Below are 21,339 nucleotides of genomic sequence, written 5' to 3'. Positions count from 1 at the left end.
CACACATGCATGTGTACACAGACACACACACAGACAGACAGACAGACAGACAGACACACACACACACACACACACTATGGTAAAAGAAAAAAACAGAAAAAATATTTCCACATGCATTACCAGCGACCATGATGTGTATTCTTCACTAACAAGTATTCATAGCAGGGTCTCTGGCTCCTTCTAGTGGCTGGTAATACATGTGACAATACATTTTTTTTCTGGATTTTTCTTTTAATATTTTTAGACTGTGGATAAGTGAATCAGTGGATACTGATTCCATGGATAAGGAAGTCTTACTGTAGTGGGCTTTTTTGTAGTTTCTTTTATTGCTTTTTTCAGTTCTATACTTTTGCTTCCTTGCATCACTTTTTCTTACAGTTTATAGAATAAAAATAAGTTCACAACTTTGATACAGCATTCCTCCGGTAACACCAATAACAAATAATGCACTGTCAAGTCAATTCTGATTTATCATGTCCCTTTTCAGAATTTTTTAGGTAAAGAGTATTGAGAAGTGGTTTACCTCTCCCGGCTTCTGGGGGCACCCCGGGACTGTGGAGTTTGCCCAAGGCCACACAGGCTGGCTCTCTTGGAAGGCACATTAGGAATCCAGCTCCCAACCCCTGGCTCCATAGCCAGATATCTATATCATTCAGCTATAATGATAGGAATATTTTAACAATCACTCTGCATTTGCAATTTAAAAAAAAAACCCAATGCTACTCTCAGTGAATAATTGATACAACCAAGTTTCTCCCTAAGAAGAGGCTTCCTGTTATTCAAAAACATTCAGTACATAATATTTCTGAGTAACTGTTGGTCGGTAGTCTATGGGCTGTGTTTCTTTTTGAATAATTTATAGCGTGCAAGTATTAGACATGATTTAGACAAAGGTTTCGATATTCAATAGCCACTGAATTGCACAGGAGGAACACAAGGGAATGTTCAATGTTGTTTTCCTGTCACGTCAGTGGAACTTAAGAATGCTGAAATTCTGGCACAGGATTCAGACATAGTCCTTGGCTTCTTCTCCCTAACTGGTGTTAAATGGTTATGTCTAAATGCATAACAATGAAGCAAACTGAACTGATAAATGTTTCAAAGTGGTTTTGACGATTTGGGTTGCGCTGTATGTAGCAAAATAATACATAAGCAATTCATTTATGGATAAGTACTTTTTCTGCCTCTCCAGTCTCTTGATTTATAGTGTCTCCTTGGACAAAGATTGCAGGGTTTGGAGAGCCAAACACAGTAAGTTAAACCATAATTTCACTGAACATTTCTGAATTTTAAGTGTAACACCTGCACTTGCATATAATCTCTGGGGAGAAAAAAAAACCCTACATATGCACACATACGCAACCATTCATGAGGGGTCATTTCAACACCTCTGGTGGCATTGCAAAAAAGTAGACCAGTTTTGGGGAGAGATGTTGAATGAAATAAACAAAGGCACAAAAGAGTTGATTACTAAATCCCTGAAATTTGCACCTCTTATCCTTTTCTTGTGGGGGGGGGGAGATGATTTCATTTTACATGAATGCTTAATAAGCCATCTTAGGCCATCAACAAGACAGACTATAACTGAGGAGTGAGAATACATGCAGGGAGTATCAATAGTAACATGATACTCTGAGTATGGCAGGTAGCATTGCAAGAAAAATTAACTACCAAACTATATATAGCTAAAGGGATAAATATTGGGATTCCTTTGCAATTGACTGCCATCCTTTTATTGTTTATATGAATTGAATATATAATAAGGGGCTCCCTGATGCATGCAGGATTTATTGGTCTTTATAATATGCTTGAAATGTGATTATAATTTTATCAGGAAAGCCTCATAAGAATTTGGATACGACTTTGATAAAGGGAATGGGAAAGGGAGAGTTGGAGGGAAGAAAGGTACAGAAATTTATGAAGGTATCAGAGTCAGAGGTTAGGGGCTTGATCATCCACTGTGCGTCCTGCAAGTAAAGCCAGCCTGCGTGGCCTTGGCCAAGCTGCACAGTCCCAGGGCAAACCCCCCCCCCCCAAAAGAAGGAAATAGTAAATCGTTTCTGAGCATTCTCTACCTGGAAAACTCTGAAAAGGGCCTTCATAAGGGGCTGCACAGCACATGATGCTCCTGCTGCTGATAATGATGTGTGTGTGTGTGTGTGTGTGTGTGTGTGTGTGTGTGTGTGTGTGTGTGTGTATGTATGTATGTATGTATGTATGTATGTATGTATGTATGGGATTTTTATACCACCCATCTGGCTATCAAGGCCACTCTGAGCAGTTTACACAATTAAACCACACACCAACAAATTTATATGTATATACATATATATACATAATACATCACTAGAATCTACCATCGACAGACAACCACTAGTACTGCAGATTTCAGATGTGAGATGCGCTTTCCAGAATATTAATATTCGAAAGGCAGCTGGACCAGATGGAATCATGGGACGAGTTGTTAGGGGCTGTGCTGCAGAATTAGCTGGAGTTTTTACGGATATTTTCAATCTATCCTTGTTGCAGTGTTCTGTCCCCACTTGCCTGAAGACATCTGTTATAGTGCCAGTCCCGAAGCAGTCAGCTGTGGTATCTCCCAATGATTATAGACCAGTAGCTTTAACATCTGTTATTATGAAATGTTTTGAGAGATTGGTGCTGGATTACATTAAGGCTAGTCTTCCACCTTCTTTGGATCCATGGCAATTTGCATACAGGAGAAATAGATCTACTGATGATGCTGTGTCCATCGTACTCCATACTGTATTGAGCCACTTAGAACAACAGGGAACTTATGCGAGGCTGTTGTTTGTGGATTATAGCTCTGCTTTTAACACCATTCTACCAAATAGGTTGTTTTTAAAAATGATCAACCTGGGATTACCTCAGGAGATCTGCATGTGGATAAAGGATTTTCTGACAGATAGGCCACAGTCAGTAAGGATGGGATCCCACCATTCTTCTACCCTGGTACTAAGTACAGGAGCTCCCCAGGGCTGCGTGCTGAGTCCCTTCCTCTATTCCCTGTACACACATGATTGCACCCCACTATATAACACCAATGCAATTATTAAATTTGCGGATGATATGACAGTGGTGGGACTCATAAATAAGAACAATGAGTCTGCTTATAGAAAGGAAGTACAAAGATTGATACTATGGTGTAAAGAAAATCATCTCACACTTAACATCAAAAAAACTAAAGAACTCATAATTGATTTTAGGAGGAAGAGAAATGTACATTTACCACTGTACATAAACGGTGAGGAAGTGGAGAGAGTTGGTAGTTTTAAATTTCTGGGTACTTACATCTCAGAGGACCTCTCATGGACTATAAATGCCAACATGCTAATAAAGAAGGCACAGAAGAGGCTGTATTTCCTGAGAATGCTCGGGAAGTTAAATTTATCACAGCATTTACTTCTGTCCTACTACCGTAGCACCATTGAGAGTGTCCTAACTTATGGCATTCTGGCATGGTTTGGGAGTAGCTCTGTAGCGGACAAAAAAGCTCTACAGAGAACCATTAAAATTGCCCAGAATATCATCGGGCTCCAGCTACCAACCCTGGATGACATCTTCACATCCCGCTGTCTGAGGAAGTCACACAGCATCCTGAGAGACTCTTCCCATCCTGCTTATAACTTTTTTGAACTGTTACCGTCTGGCAGAAGATATAGAACAATTAAGACTCGGACCACACGTTTTCTAAATAGTTTTTATCCTAGAGCGATAATTGCAATTAATAATGAGCTTAAAGACCACCAGTAGTGAATAATTAGTTGGACTGTGTTACTTGGCCTGAGGTGTACATGTTTGTATTTTTAGTGGGGGACTTCTAGTGGGTGGGGAGTGTTTGGGGAATGTTATGTGTGTGCATGTGTCTGGTCTCTGGGTGTCTGTGAATTTCGTTGTATGGTATACTGTGTATATACTTACAATGACAATAAAATTATATTATTATATACAATATAAAGGTTTATATATAAAGACAAAGAAAAAAACAGCCATTCACTTGGTGGTCATGTTGTTTCTAGAAGGGAGTCCATTTGTGGGTGTTTCCAGTATCCTAAACAATTCAATTCAATGTATGGAGACTCTAGATTGGTACTCGAGGCTGTTAACACCCCCTCTCTACCTGCATGTGCTACCTCTATAGTAACCCCTATCTTCAAATCCCTACCCTATCTTTTGGACTGTTCCTACCACCAGCAAGTGGTCAGCCTTGGCTTCTTCTCCCTAACTGGTGTTAAATGGTATGTCTAAATGCATAACAATTTGTGCGTACACATGTGTGCATATGTGGAAAGGGAGAGGGAAACAATCCTGTTTCTAAGCCATTGTATTCTACTACCTCTTTTCTCCATTTTCCTTACTTATGATTTTTTTCTCATACAGTAATCAGCATATTAAATTCTGTGTAAAATGAATTTTGTGCTGCACTCCTATCCACCAGGAAAATTCCAGCTTCTTAAACATGCCTAGATAGGTGACCCACAAACAATCTGCGCATTTGTATGGTAATATTACGTAGCATAGCTAAGGCTACTTAGCGATACTACAAATCTGTTGATGCAGTGCAAGTGTAAGCAAACTATGCATGTATAAAGACATGTGAAGCCTTCCCACAGTATATGTGGGCAGTATAGAATTCAGTTAAAATACCTAAAATCAAACAGTCCATTATTTCTTAATGCTCTGTAAATGCTACCCAGTAAGAATCTTCATTTACTCTTAAAGCCAACTTATAAATAGTTTAGATAAATATGTAAATAAAATGCTATTTAGCCCTCTTTTAAGAGATGTTGACCAGGAATTTCATATATACCTCTTCTGCCCTTAGTTTTGCAGTTTGCCTTGCTTGAGTTCTCTTTACTGTACTTTCTGATCTGAATGGTGAGAAATGTCTGCCTGTTGGAATAATTATTGTACGTCTTAACCATGCATAATGTGTTATTATTTCCTGATCAATGAGAAAGATGTGTCCAGTGAAATATTTACTGCCCCTGTTAATGGGATTATATAAACAGATTACTTTTACCCCTTTCACTATGCAATCAGTGAAATGACATTTATTCCAGAAAATTCAGTCATCTACCTTCACAGTTTATTGTGTTCCCTACTATCTGTCTGGATAATAGCTTATAAATATCATACTGCACTGATCTTATTTAAGATTTACAGCATCGAAGGATGCTTGCCTGTACGAGGGGGTGCTGATAAGTATTGAGCCTTTCCCAGAAAAAATTGAGCTAGGAAGCTGTAACTGCCACACTATTCTACACATTCCCCCAGGAAGTCAATGCACTTGCGACATCCGTCCTGCAGCTTCTTAAGTCCCTGCAAATAAAATTCTTCCGACTGCTGGTGTAACTACTCATTTGCAGCATTAGTTGCCTCCAGAACACTCCCGAATCGTTGTCCCTTTAGGTATTTTTTGAGTTTGGGGAACAGATAATAGTCAGAAGGAGCCAGGTCAGGAGAATAGAGTGGATGGGGCATCACTTGAAAGCCTAAGGACGTCAGTTTTGCCATTGTTTCACCTGCAGTGTGTGACAAGGCATTGTCATGCAACAGGATGACACCTTTGGAGAGCTTTCCTTGACGTTTTTCCTTGATGTTTTGCCTCAGCTTCGTCAATAAAGCACAGTAATATTTTCCATTGATGGTTGAACCCTGTTAGAGGTAGTCCACCAGCAGAACTTCTTTCTTATCCCAAAAAACTGTTGCCATTTGCTTCTGCACTGTCCTTTGCACTCGGAACTTCTTTGGCCTGGAGGAACCACTGTGCCTTCATTCCTTAGACTTTGTCTCAGGATCATAACAATAGATCCATGTCTCATCACCAGTTACCAGTTTGTCCAGGAAATCTGACTCATTTCGTGCAAAATGTTCCAAAACAGCCACCGATGACTCCACACGTTTCCTCTTTTGTTCAGTTGTCAAAACTTTGGGGATCCACTTTGCTGCCAGCTTTCTCATTACCAAGTCGTTGCAGATAATGGCACCAACTCTCTCGCATGATATTCTCAGATATATAGCAATACTTTTGGCTGATATTCAGTGGTCCTCCATGATCGTGTCATGGATGGCTTTCACATTTGCAGGCACAGAGACAGAAACAGGCCTTCCACTGGGTTTCTCACTTTCAACACTGAAATGGCCAGTTTTAAAATTGACAACCCAATATTTAACTGTTGCATATGAAGGGCCACTTTCCCTTGGAGAAACAGGAACTTTATAGTCCTATGCTCTTCCACATTGAACTTTTCTGGAGGTGCTGCCATGTTCACTTTGGACCTGAACATGAAACATAAGTTAAAATCAAAGGTAGTTGATTTTCGCACCATTGAATACAGACAAATTGGCCAATCCACCCTGCAATTTATAGCTTCCTAGCTCAACTTTTGCTGGGAAAGGCTAAATACTTATCAGCACCCCCCTCATATACATGGTGCTACACTGGAAGGGTTGTGTTTTCTTACGCAAATGCAAAATGATGCTGCATATAGCCCAGCTACCATGCCTGTGAGGAGCATAGAATTACTGTTTTCTAGGTTGTTATTTGGGATTCCAAGTGTGGTGTAGTGGATAGAGTGACAGATTAGGACTCTGGAGAACAGGGTTCAAATCTCTGCTCAGCCACGGAAACTGACTAGGGGAGTGGAACCAGTAAAACCACTCCCTAAATATCTCACTTACCTTGAGAACCCTATGAGTCACTTTAAGTCAGTTCTAACTTGACAGAACAGAGCACACACACAGGTTGTTATTAAGTCTTTCCAAATCTAATAATTTTATGTTGCCTCTTGTTGTGCCCTCTATGAAACAACAGTGGGAGGGGACTTGATAGGAGCTTGTTAAAAGTATGTGAGATGCACAGAAGCAGAGAAACGTTTCTCTCAAAATGCACGTTTCTGTACTTTATGAAGACACATTCTCTAGTGAGAAAATCACTAGAGAGATCCAACATACACCATAGTCTGGAAGGTGTATGTCAAATTGCATCCCAATTGATAAAGACTGATGTCTTTATATGCATTTGGACACTTTAATTTTGAGGCAGATTTTCTTATCTGTAATACAGATTGGAGGCTCAGAGGAAGGCTATAAACTTCCATCACATTTGTAAAATTATTTTGCATAGGGAGGAAAGAATGTGAATGTGATAGAGGTGAAAAGGATACTCATTAGATTCCATATTCTTGATTTACTCTCCCCCCACCCCCGCCCCGCCGCCCATGAAGAACCACCCTTGTCAGGAATTTTAAAGCCTTGTAAGATTCTTTGCCTCTAGCTTAGAGTGAGACAAAACAGCTCTCTTTTTTCCTGTCAAAGCTTCTGTAATTTGATTAATGTCCGTTGCCTTTGAGAAGCAAAATCCAAACATACACATGCAGAGAGCAAACATAGATTGAGTGGCTGATTGTTAAGAAAGATGCCACTCACTCATAGAGCTTGAAAATTTTAACAACAGTGCCAATTATGCAATTTGCAAATTGTGTGATCACACAAAAATAGGCAATCTAATGCAAGAATTGGCTTTTTTTTGCCCCAAACTTTGCTTTTACCACTGTAAGGATACTGTTGAAAGCCCCAGGAATCCTTCACCGTCTATGCTAATGAGGAGAAGATGTTGCATTTCCTTGTTCTTGCCTTCCTTCTCCATCCCTTAAATAAGTTCCTATCAGGGACTTATGCCAGTTTAAGTATAAAGCAAATTGCTGCTAATTAATGAGTTGCTATCACATTCCTAAATGGAAGACTAATATTTAAGGAACAGCCTCACATTGGCTCAAATATTTTCTGCTGTGGCAACATCACCATGGGATCTGAACCAAATGAGTTTACACAACAAGTTTGCAGATTCGTTGAACGTTAATTTTGAAAACTCAGAACACAGCTGCCGGCTCTGGACCCCATCCATTGTGCTAATGAATAAAAATGGGCTAGTCAGACCAGTCAGATGTCAGAGCTGGAATCTCATTCTTTTGATAGAACAAGATTAACAACAAAAATAGCCCAGAGAAAGCAATTAATCCATAGGGCATCAATGTTACCAGAGAAGGTGACACATCATTCATGGTGACAAATAATATCCTCTCCATATCAGTACCTTCATTTTTGGTTAAGCTTATGAGGTGCTGCCAGGTGACTCAAGCTGGAAAAGGTATTCGCCCTCACCCACCACCTCATAACACTTTGGACAACTAGGCAAGTTTGCTTTTGAAATGTGGTATTCTCTCATTCAAGTTCTCAGTGATGTCCAGAGGTGATTTCAGCGCAGGTATTGGAAATGACCCTCTTATTGCTTTGTAGCAATACTTGACGCAGTTTGGTTCTTTCATACTGTTCCTCTTCACTAATGCACACAATATTTTTATAATACAGTACTTTTATAATGAGTCACTATGAGATATATTTTATCCACAAAGTGTGCATAAGGAAGAATTTTATTTTTGAAACCCAAGGCGGTACAGCATGAAGAGGATCCAAAGGGAACCTAACAACACTGGATAAACTGGCAGCTTGAGCAAATGAAATTGCGATTCTGACATTTATAAAAATGAAAGATGTTGGATAGAATAGCTGAAAGAATTCCTGTGCATTGAGATATTGCAAATAATATGCAACCTCCAGGTGTTGTCACTCCATGAAACACCTGCACTTAATGTGTATCCCAAGCTCATAAATATGAGAAAATGATAATATAAAAGGAGGAGATAATTGCCCCCAAATTATACATTAAAGAGTGTTGAAAAATGAACCAGTTCATGAAAGGAATGATGGACTGCATCTGGGTGAGCCGACCAGAGCATCATTTAGATGAGATTGACACGTTGCCAGTTGGGGCTTTTGGTATGAAGCTTGCACCGCACCACATAAATCAGGTTCACAGAGGTGTTCCCGAGTTTGGAACTATTTCTGGATGCTCAGATGGCAGCAGTTGCCAAGAACACCTTTTCATCCGGTTCAGCTGATGCACCAGCTGACTCCTTTCCTGGAGATAATAGACCTGGCTACAGCTATCCATGTCTTCCTAACATCCATATTAGATTATTTTGCAGGGTGCCCTGCATGTGACTTCCTTTGAAAAGAGCTGGATACCATGTTTGGTTCAAAGGGCAGCAAACCAATTACTGTGGTGCTTCACAAGAAGCATATAATAACGATGTTGCTGCACGAAGGAGTGAAGAGAATACTCACTTAAGTTCTTCATTCTTGTCAACTCCACAGGACTTCTCAGTGAGGTATTTTTCCAGCCTTGCGAGATTCTTCATCCCCAGAAAAGAGCCAGACAAGGGCTGAAATCTTATTGCGCAGCTCTGCATACCTGCAGGAGCATTAGTGAAAAGCATGGCAGGGTAAAAGTTCTGTTCACAAAGCACGTCCGTGTGCACGCTGTGCTGTTGTTATGACAGGATCTGTCCCATTGATTGCTCCACCTTATTGTGCAGTCCTGGTTGGCTGAGCTTAATGCCTGGCGCACTTATGCTGGCATAATTTTACATCGTGTCACAATATACACAATTTCACCCAAAAAGCACTGTTCAATCTCATTTTGGTCTTTGTAATTTGTGCAAATTACACTTTATTATTGAGAAATAAAGTGCGAACACACACACACACTCACACACACACACACACACACAAAGCAAGCACTTTAGCTGATTGCTTAAACATGCACAATTCTTCTGATCACTCTTCCAAGTCCCTGCAATAAAGCTGCATCCATCACCATTTTGCAGATATAGTGTTGTGTGCATCATTATAGTATTGTTTGCACTCATGTGCTATTTCCCCCAATGTTTCTCAATTTGTGTGTATGTGTGCATGCGCCCATGCACGCACGCACGCACGCAGACACACACACACACACACACACACACACACACACACACACACACACACACACACACACACACACACAAAGTCCTCATTCTCTTGCTGAGAGTGCCACAGAACATTCTGCCCTTTTGTGAAGTCATGTGTGAGGGTGAGACAAGAGAGAAATTACTTTCCAAGTTTCTAGCCCTCTGGTAACTTATTACCATTATCCTCTGGTAGCCAAGCATGATTTAAGTGTGAATGCAGACTTTTCAAAGCACCAGGTACTCTTAGGGAGGATGCCTAAAAACTGCCATGGACTCAGATATGCATGAGATATCCTATCCTGTACCCACCATCCAATAATGAGCTGTGGCAGGTTTATACACAACAGGGCCTTCTCACTGGTTGCCCTAAACTGTGTCTCACCACAAGAAGGTGAAGACCTTTCTCTTCAGGCAAGTGTCTTCTTAGTGACTGGCCGCTTGAGTGAGGTGTTTGAATGGATGGTTGTACCTTACTCCTTTCAATGTGCTTTTGGTGTTGCTTATGTTTTTTAGTATGGTGTTTGTTTGATCCTCTTTAGTATTTGTATACTCGTTGTTATTAGCTTTAAATATTGCTTAATGATGCAAGCAACCTTTGGTCCTTTTAAAGGGGAAAAGTGGGGTAACAATTTTTAAATAAGCAAGGCTTTCATTTTGTAGCATTATGTCTACTATAATGGTACATAGTTCAGAAGCTGGAATAGAAATGGGCTGTAGCTCAGTAATGGAACACTGCTTTGCATGTAGTTTTTCACAAGAAAGGTCCTAAACACAATCTATGGCTTTGGGAAGAAGGTTTCTAATGGAAATCCTGGTGTGCTATTGCTATTTAATGTAAATAATAATATGTGGATGAACCAAATGCTGTGCTTTGATGTAACATAGTTGCCTTTCCCCTTCAGTAACAGATAAATAGCTGTAATGTAGTAGATCAGCTGGTATTATAAAGAACAGTATAAATGACTTTGATGATGCATATCAGGGGTGAAAATTCAGTGGGAAGAGATATGATAGTAGTAGAGCTTATCTATGCGACAATCAAGAAAGAAATAATTCTTGCTCTTATTATCTACTTCAAATACCACTGGTGATATATAAGCAGAGGTTATCTTGCTAGCCTGCCATACACTGTATTCATTCTGTGTTACATCTCTGCAATCATATACTGTATATAGATTGCAGAGATGTAATTATATATATATTCATAAACAAAACAGAAAAATAGCACACAAATTATGCCCTTAGTACCAGCGGCATTTTGACTGCATTAAAAACAGGCAGTTTACTGATGGAAATGCAAATAGCAGGAGTTAGATCTTAAATTATTTCTGGAAGATCCACTCACAGTTCACTGTTGTTTCCCCTTGGGATGCTTGACAGAAACATAGATGGCTCTGAGGTAAATTGTAGCTATTTCTGAGAGGAAACTACATTTTTTTTTAAAGGCAGTGTTTTCCATATTCAGTGCAAAGAAACATGAAGCAGCCCAGAAGCTCAGGTGGCATTGGACTTCTCCATGCAAATTGTGACTTAACCATCACACAAAGAGGCATCAACAAAGACATTCAGCTGCTATGTTAAAAGATGAGGTACTGTTGTGACAAACAGGTAGGGGGTCGCAGTTAAACAAGTATACAGTAAGTGTTGAGCTGAGCGAACATAGCCCACTTCCCGGCTCCGTGCAATGAACAGAACATTAGAACACTGCATGGTAGTTATAACATTTTGTCACTCCAATATGTGTGGGGTGGGGTGGGTGTGTGGAAAGGACTTCTGGAGGGAAAACAGTGCCATCCCCTTCTAGGAGACACCAGCTCAGATTGTGGGATGAATCCAGTCCAAGAGAGCATAGTATTAAAATCAATGGGGCTTTTTCATTTTTCTATTTTTACTGGATTTTTAAAACATAAAACCACCGAGGTGCAACTACCTCAGAAAAAAGAGAAAGTGAGGGGTGGGAAGGAAATGCATAGTACATAATTATGGCCTAAGAATATACAAATGTACGTATATGTGTTGGGACCATATGGCCCAAATTTTTCTTTTGTTTGGAGCTAACATTGGCTAAAAAGATGTACTGTATGTATCAAGGTAAAGCAGCAAGGTCTTCTGACTTACGTTCTTTACATTCTTTAAATATGAATCTTCAAAGTATAGTAAGAGTAGTTACTCAATGGGCCTTCAATTAATTGTGATGAAGTGTCATTCATTTTGACAAATCTGTTGTAAGTAGGCCTAATATTAAAGCTAGCCCCATGTGTATGTTTAGCCCACTTGCAAATGAAACTGACAGTGAGGGAGCCACATTTACAGAGTTTATTTAGCATTCCTGACCTCAGAAACAGGAAATAGCCTTCTGTTAAGGTCAAGCTAGATCTCCAGCTAGTCCAGGATTGTCTACATGATGTGTTCACTGGTATGTACCCTGCTCAAATTTGTTGTCGTCTCCTGCGAATGACTGAATCCTGCTTCCCTGCTACCTTAAACAATGGATGAGCTGCTATTTTAAAAACTTGTATTAAAGACTTGTATTATGTAGAAGTTTTTTTTTTTGTTTGGTTGGTTTTCTTTGCTTTTGGTCTTGGGATGCTGAAACCCAATTTAAAAGAATTTATTTATTTATTTATTTATTTATTTATTTATTTATTTATTTATTTATTTATTTATTTATTTATTTATTTATTTATTTGATTTGATTTGATTTGATTTGATTTGATTTGATTTGATATGATTTGATCAGATTTGATTTGATTTGATTTGTATCCTGCCCATCTGGTCTATGTGACCAAGTGGAACAACCTATTTATAGTTCACATATACTGTATACTGTACTTGGTCTTTCTTTGAAGGTGATTGTTCTTTGTGGACCACAGATTGTTAATGCTAGATTTTTTTTGGTACGAAGAATTGAGTTCACTGGGAAGACATAGGATGGGGAGGATGTATTTGTACCAGTACAAACCTCAAGGCACATATGGGACTGTATTGTTATTGTATAATGATGACTATGTACTACTCATATGTAGCTATTTATGTTGCAAATGGTTATTAGTAAGTGAAACATGCATCTTTATGGCAGAGTGTGTGTCTCTGTATGTGTGGGTGGGTGGATGGAGCGTCCATGTACACCAAAGACCCCCAAGATAGGTGTTATGACTGGAGACATTCTTGGTGCAGTAGTCTGAAAACACAGTGACTCTACATTCTGCATATAGGCACATCTTTTAGACCCCCGCTAGAGGGGGCTGGACTTCTCAGTGCTTATGAGAAGAGCTTAATTGCAGGTCTTGAAGAAGTTGGGTTTTTGGATAAAAACATCAAGAGCCATCCCTATCACCAGCAGACTCTCCCAACCAGTCGTTATCATGGCTGAGGGCTCTGGAATCTGGAATCCAAAAGAGTAACAGCTCCAAACTCTGGTTAATTCTTAACCACTGGGGCTGATATTTTGTTGGGATGAGAAAACTGCATCAGCAGGAAGGGAGGGACTTGGTAAAAACCAGAATGAAGCTGAACAGACCAGAATGAAAACTAGATTTAAAATAAATATATAGGATGTCCAAAGATGTCCTAAGTATCTGGATGTGCTGGACACAGATCAGAACTATGGTTTAGAAATCAAATCCATCAGATATCCTTTTAAAAAACTAACCCTTTAATGCCCCTCATGAACCAAAGAAAAACAGAATGGCCTCAAACAGCAACTTCTGAGTACAAGCCAACTAAAGTTGCCAGTCATGTGTGATTAGAGGGGGCGGATGCAAAAAGCCACAAAACATTGGTAGGAACCTCACTCCAGGACCCATTCCAGGTGTAAAAATCGCTACCATCTGGTTTTTTTAAAGAGTTATTGCCAATTGTTTTAATATCTCTATTTTATTTTTATTTTCTGTTTTATGAGTTGTAACCCACTGAGAGTAGTGTTGTGACACTAATGGGAGCGGGATACAAACTGAGCAAGTGAACAAACAAACAAATAAAATCAATATTCTCAAAAGAGACTCTGGGAATGGCAACTTCTGGGTAGGACATACCAATGAAACTATTCACATGTTACACATGAGTAGAGAGGATGAATGCAACAAGGCATCTCCAGGAAATGCACTCCAGTACTCATTTTGGGCCAGAAAGCCTTCTTGTAGCAAACTGGCCAGAATGTCAACTTCCAAGTGGAACAAGCCAACCAAACTTACCAGTTGCATGTAACTGATGAAACAAGCCACAAAATCATAAGGACCACATGCCAAAACTCATGCTGGGCCAAAATCCACATTCAGATACTCTGTCAAGACCCCAACCTAGTCTGCTCCATTCCGTTCCAGCTTTTATGTGACTCTGATCAGATTCTTGCCTCCTCTTGCTCCATCTCAGCAGGGGAGCTTCTTTCCTCCCATTGTAAATCTCCGGCAAGGAAGGATGATAGCTGGGACCACAGCAGGGGCGGCCTTCCCTTCCATGGCCCTATTCAGACCTCTACAGCCCCCATGAGTGGCTTTCAAAAAAAAAAAAAAAAAAAACAGCTACGCAAAGACAGATTACCTGACAAGATCATTGCTAGTTTGACCTTAATTTATTAAAAGCAGTGGGATATAAAAGTCATGAAGCAAAGTTTGAAAGGCAGGTAGCAAAATCCAAACCAAAGTCTTGGTCTGACTTTGGCCAAACTCGGCAAGGCCCAAAATTAATTTTTAAAAAAACCAATGCTATTCTCAGTGAATAATTGATACAACCAAGTCTCAGTTTCTCCCTAAGAAGAGGCTTCCTGTTATTCAAAAACATTCAGTACATAATATTTCTGAGTAACTGTTGGTCGGTAGTCTATGGGCAGTGTTTCTTTTTGAATAATTTATAGCGTGCAAGTATTAGACATGATTTAGACAAAGGTTTCGATAGTCAATAGCCACTGAATTGCACAGGAGGAACACAAGGGGATGTTCAATGTTGTTTTCCTGTCACGTCAGTGGAACTTAAGAATGCTGAAATTCTGGCACAGGATTCAGACATAGTCCTTGGCTTCTTCTCCCTAACTGGTGTTAAATGGTATGTCTAAATGCATAACAATGAAGCAAACTGAAGTGGTTTTGAAGATTTGGGTTGCGCTGTATGTAGCAAAATAATACATAAGCAATTCATTTATGGATAAGTACTTTTTCTGCCTCTCCAGTCTCTTGATTTATAGTGTCTCCTTGGACAAAGATTGCAGGGTTTGGAGAGCCAAACACAGTACGTTAAAATTTCACTGAACATTTCTGAATTTTAAGTGTAACACCTGCACTTGCATATAATCTCTGGGGAGGAAAAAAAAAACCCTACATATGCACACATTCATGAGGGGTCATTTCAACACCTCTGGTGGCATTGCAAAAAAGTAGACCAGTTTTGGGGAGAGATGTTGAATGAAATAAACAAAGGCACAAAAGAGTTGATTACTAAATCCCTGAAATTTGCACCTCTTATCCTTTTCTTGTGGGGGGGGGAGATGATTTCATTTTACATGAATGCTTAATAAGCCATCTTAGGCCATCAACAAGACAGACTATAACTGAGGAGTGAGAATACATGCAGGGAGTATCAATAGTAACATGATACTCTGAGTATGGCAGGTAGCATTGCAAGAAAAATTAACTACCAAACTATATATAGCTAAAGGGATAAATATTGGGATTCCTTTGCAATTGACTGCCATCCTTTTATTGTTTATATGAATTGAATATATAATAAGGGGCTCCCTGATGCATGCAGGATTTATTGGTCTTTATAATATGCTTGAAATGTGATTATAATTTTATCAGGAAAGCCTCATAAGAATTTGGATACGACTTTGATAAAGGGAATGGGAAAGGGAGAGTTGGAGGGAAGAAAGGTACAGAAATTTATGAAGGTATCAGAGTCAGAGGTTAGGGGCTTGATCGTCCACTGTGCGTCCTGCAAGTAAAGCCAGCCTGCGTGGCCTTGGCCAAGCTGCACAGTCCCAGGGCAAACCCCCCCCCCCAAAGAAGGAAATAGTAAATCGTTTCTGAGCATTCTCTACCTGGAAAACTCTGAAAAGGGCCTTCATAAGGGGCTGCACAGCACATGATGCTCCTGCTGCTGATAATGGTCTGTGTGTGTGTGTGTGTGTGTGTGTGTGTGTGTGTGTGTGTGTGTGTGTGTGTGTGTGTGTGTGTGTGTGTGTGTGTGTGTGTGTGTGTGTGTTTTTATACCACCCATCGGGCTATCAAGGCCACTATGAGCAGTTTACACAATTAAACCACACACCAACAAATTTATATGTATATAAATATATAAAGGTTTATATATAAAGATGAAGAAAAAACAGCCATTCACTTGGTGGTCATGTTGTTTCTAGAAGGGAGTCCATTTGTGGGTGTTTCCAGTATCCTAAACAATTCAATTCAATGTATGGAGACTCCAGATTGGTACTCGAGGCTGTTAACACCCCCTCTCTACCTGTATGTGCTACCTCTATAATAACCACTATCCTCAAATCCCTACCCTAATTTGGGGGTTGCCATTTAAACCTGTGCACGGAGATGCTTTCTTTTGGACTGTTCCTACCACCAGCCCAGGCAAGTGGTCGGCACTCTCTTTTACCCAAGCTGCTTTAACTTTGCCAGGGCTAACGGGTGACCTCATGCTGCCTTTTTTTTTCTTTTCAAAAGTCAGAATGGTTTTGATGAAGTTCACCTTCTTTCCTTTGGTGACACTATGTAAAACCAGGTGTACAGCACCCAGCAGCACATAATAGTTTGGGACTGCCATCTAAAAAATAATAATTAGCAAGGCTTGTAAACCAAAGAGTATTAAACATAATCCTACATAATCCTAGATAAAGAGGAATCAAAAGTTTCAATAAAGAGGCAAATATAAAAAGTAAGAACAATGTTTAAACTGTCATTTTTTCAGCAAATAATTGTGTATTTTATTTTCTTCTTTTTATACACTTTCTGTTCCACAGAGAAAGACAGCTATTTGTTTTGACACAAATACTATCAATACCATACTTTCACGTACAGAAACCTTCCCAAAACAGATCACACTTTTTAAGTGACAGCAGTAACTCATCTACTCTGTCTCTAACTCTCTCCTTCCCTCACACTCACACAAACACACATGCATGCACATGCACGGTTGCATCCATACATGCACGCACGCGTGCGCACGCACGCGCACGCACACACAAATATACCCTTTCCAGCCAGGAACCTCATATTCCAATCCATTGCAGTTCTGCTCATAGACACTTTTCCACACTTCTCAACTACATCTGCCAAGAGAACTGTCAAACAACCCTAGAAACCTACCATGCAAGCTGCAGGAAATATTCAGGCCAAGACAGCCAAGAGAAGTGAGAATGGGGTAATGGTGTTTTTTAGTATCTAATTATGTCTGTATTAATCATTGGCTGGCTGGATAGCTGCGTGGTTTAGGTATCTGGTTGCAGAGCCAGAAACTGGAAGTTCCATTCTGCACTTTGCCTCCTGAGAGTAGAGCCAGCCTATGTCACCTTGGGCGAGCTGCACAATCCCAGAACATCCCCAGGTGAAGGGAACAGTAAACCACCTCTGAGTGTTTTCTACCAACAGAACCCTGGAAAGGGTCATTATAGATCAGAATTGACTTGATGTCATGCAATTATTACTGTATATTATTCTTATATTAATTTTGTGTATACTCTGCCCTTTCTTCAGTGAGGTCAAGGCACATTGTACATAGCAATCTACCTCAAGATTGTGTCTTCATAGCAACTCTGTGCAGTAGACCAGGATGAGAAAGAGAGGCCCAGTGACTGTCATGGCTGAGTAGGGATGGGTGGAAATCCTAGATTCAAGTCCAACACCCGGAGCACTGCACCATAATAGCACTGGTGTTATATATATAAGTCACATCCCTATACAGTATAATGTGACTTAAGTGGAAGAATTACTAATATTAGAGTCCTGCACTTTAAGCATTATGCCATACTGGCTCATTAACACTTAGCGTGTGTAGATTTATGTACTATCAGTGGAAGGACTGCTAATATTCATACACACACTAATTACACACACATGTCCATAAAATATATAAATGAAGTATATAATTGGAAGCAAAAGATAAAGAAGCTTTGTTCTCAATGCAAAAACAAAACTGGGAGCAGGCAGTGGTGCACACCACTGTTAATATCAAAATTAGAGCAAAGGTGAAGAACATCACTGAAAAAATCACAATGCCAAAAACATATTTAAATAAAATAGGTACATATTTAAACAAATTTAAATAAAATTTGTGATGAATATAAAGAAGAAAATAGTTAATAACAAACAAAAAGAAAAAAGTGGGAGAAATGTCAGAATCCTGAATGCAGGCTTCTAATGACAAACATGTAGGGATAAAGAGAACTAATAAGCATTTGAAATAAAAGAAACGGGACAATAAAGAAAGGTAAAATGAGATATTTTTCAGGACATCCGAGAAATTAAAGGGACAAACCTGAAATAAACATCCCAAAAGACCAACATTCTACCTGATTAGAGTAACATGAAGAGAAGAGGGAAAGAAGAACTACACAGAAGAGATGTATGGTGACAGGTTCTTTCAAAGAAGACTATTTTGACAGAAAATTGATAATTCTAGAAAGTAAAATGAAAGCTGTTCTCAAAATAATTGGAAGAAATGAACCCCAGGAGTAAATGTGATATCAGTAGAGCTATTTTAAGCTGCAGAGACTCCATATTTCATAATCCTATGAAAATATACCAAAATAAATGGCAAATGAAACAATAGCCTACAGACTGGAAATGTACAATACACGTTTCCAATTCTGAAGAAATAAAATGCCAAAGATTGCAGTAGTTAAAGGACAATTGCAGTAATTTTGCATGGTAGCAAGAGGATGCTCATGATTTTACCACAAAATGTTTTACCATATAGAGGAAAACTTCACAAATACCATAGAAACTGCCATAAAGACAAATATGTGTGTTCTGAATCAAATCAAACCTGAAATCTCACTAGAAGCTAAAATGATTAAACTGATGCTATTGTACTTCTGAGATATCATGGAAAGACTTCAAGACTCACTAGAAGGAGATCATGATGCTACAAAAGTCGAGGACGGTAAGAAAAGTAGCAGACATGAGATGAATTGCTTCAATAAAAGAAGCCACAGCCTTTCGTCAGCAAGACCTGAGAATAGCTGTTCCTGGTAGGACCTTTTGGAGGTCCTGGATTCATAACGTCACCGTAAAGACTTGATGGCACATAGCAACAACCATATTTCATCGTTAAATGAGTGATGGAAATGCACAGTAGGTTTTGTGCTGTCCTGCAACCTATCTATTCCTTTTATATTAGTGGTGTGTGTGTGTGTGTGTGTGTGTGTGTGTGTGTGTGTGTGTGTGTGTGTGTGTGTGTGTGTGTGTGTGTGTGTGTGTGTGTGTGTGTGTGTGTGTGTGTGTGTGTGTGTGTGTGTGTAAAATGAACCACTGTAGGAACTGTGCACACACTGTTTGCTCCAACCAGGAGCAATCAAAGGAGAGTGCTAGATAACTAGATTGAGGCTCGTAAACATGAACTAACACTCCAGGAGGGAACTGTTCCAGCAACCAAGGGGATCCGATTGCTGAAGACAGAATATAAAAGGAATTATTAACAGCTCTAACTCCACACTAGCTAGCTGTACTGAAAAGGAACCCAGATAATCATATTTTAAAAAACCAGTAGGGTATTTTTCATTTTTCCAAAACAGTGTTTGGCCCCCTCACAGAAAATATAAAACTAGAAACAGGAGTTAGCTTTCAAGAAAGGTGAAGATGATGTGAAATAGCCTCGGCTGCCCCGACGCACACGATCATTTCTTTTGTCCCACAGTAATCCCTGGTGAGGATTTTGAAACATTTGAGAAAAGCTTTTTTGACTGGAGACAATAACCAGACCGAAAGAATGAGAGGAAGCCACCATAAACAGGGATGGTTTTTATCCTATCTGCTTGAGCAGTCTGCTTCCACAGATAAAGGCCTATCAGAGCACACGGTTGCACATTTGTGAACGAGAAAAGCCTCAGAAGGAGGAATCATAATCCCAACACAAACTGGATATAATAGCTAATTCAGACATTTTTGGCCAACATCCTGTTGTTGGTCCCAATGAGAACATACTGATTGAATGAATGGGATTTACCTAAGTAAATCGCTGGGAGTTTTTAAGAAAAGACTTGGTTCTTTAGGCAAGCCTTCCCCCTTTCATTTCTTAATTCCCTATGTCTTATCATCTTCAACTTTTCTATGTTGCTTGATATTGTTTGTTTTAAATTTTGTTTGTTAGCCACCCAGAGTAGATTTCTGGGTGAAAGTTGGAAAATAAATAAAAATAAAATAAAAACCTTTCAGCAATCCAGTCAGTGAATCTGCTGTAGTTAGGGCTAACTATAAGATGCAAGTCTTTGAGAACTTTTTATCTGAGCCATCCCTTTGTTTCTCTCGGATCACCTTAAATATTCTTATGTCTCTCTCCACATATGTAGGGAGAAACCCACCTTGTAACCTGTGTGCAGTTGTCTTTACAATTGCACACAGGTTACAAGGCAGGAGCACTAATCGTTGAAAGCAGACTGTAAATTCACCATGAAGCCAAAAAAATCTGATTCATTTCTTCCTCCCTTCCTCTGTCTGGAAGTAAGCAAGCTTTCAAAATCTGCAAGCTGTGGCATGCCAGATACATCGTTATGGCAATGCACTGAAAATGACTATGATTGTTTATTTCTTATATGAAAGGTCTTGATGATGGAACAGGTTGTTTTTTTCAATCCACAAGCAACAGGCCCAAGCATCTTGTTGAAATGAATGAAACTGCTCTTGGATTTCTGTTGAGTAAATGGTAGGTTTGTCCAGAGCTTGGAAAAGTTACTTTTAGGGAGCTTTTATTCCCAGTATCACCTCAGAACATGATGGACACAATTAAAGACTTTGCATTTTTTTAAAATGTGTTGGTACATTCCAGAAGCCAAAATACATTTGCTATATGATCCCTAGTACCTCTTCTGAATCCAGCTTGAACATCTGGCATTTTTAAACTCTATTTATGGTAAAAGTCTTTGTTACAAATTCTTGACCGTTACTTTGCTTACATAAATTTACTGTTACCTTGAGCACATAAAAATCATGAGTTATGATTGGCAAAATGCAAAGTCATTTGCCAATCATAACTCATATATCATTGCAGTAACACTATGAAATACTTGCCGAGTCCAATCACATCGTTTTACTTCAGAGTTTGTGACCAATACATTTTTACGAAGAGCGTAAAAATGCTGCAGGGCGAGAAGCGGTCACAACTGTGCTGTGCCTCCCTATGTGTTTGGAGAAACTAGAGGCTAGAAGTTGTGTGTTACAAATCATGCCATCATCTATTACTTTGTGACAGTGGGGATATAACCAAATTATTGCTTAAAAGTAATGTGACAACTGATATTATAATTTTT

The 21,339-nt window shown here is 39.4% G+C and overlaps 1 protein-coding gene across 4 annotated transcripts in view; it reads left to right on the top strand.

The window, feature by feature from the left end:
- KCNIP1 (potassium voltage-gated channel interacting protein 1) overlaps positions 1-21,339 on the top strand; it is a 716,798-nt gene that overhangs the window by 597,397 nt on the left and 98,062 nt on the right. The window lies entirely within an intron of this gene.

This window comes from Pogona vitticeps, chromosome 2, assembly GCF_051106095.1.
Source record: "Pogona vitticeps strain Pit_001003342236 chromosome 2, PviZW2.1, whole genome shotgun sequence".
Classification (NCBI taxonomy): Eukaryota; Metazoa; Chordata; class Lepidosauria; order Squamata; family Agamidae; genus Pogona; species Pogona vitticeps.
Note: the sequence above shows the minus strand (reverse complement) of the source record. Positions and strands in the feature narration are given on the sequence as shown.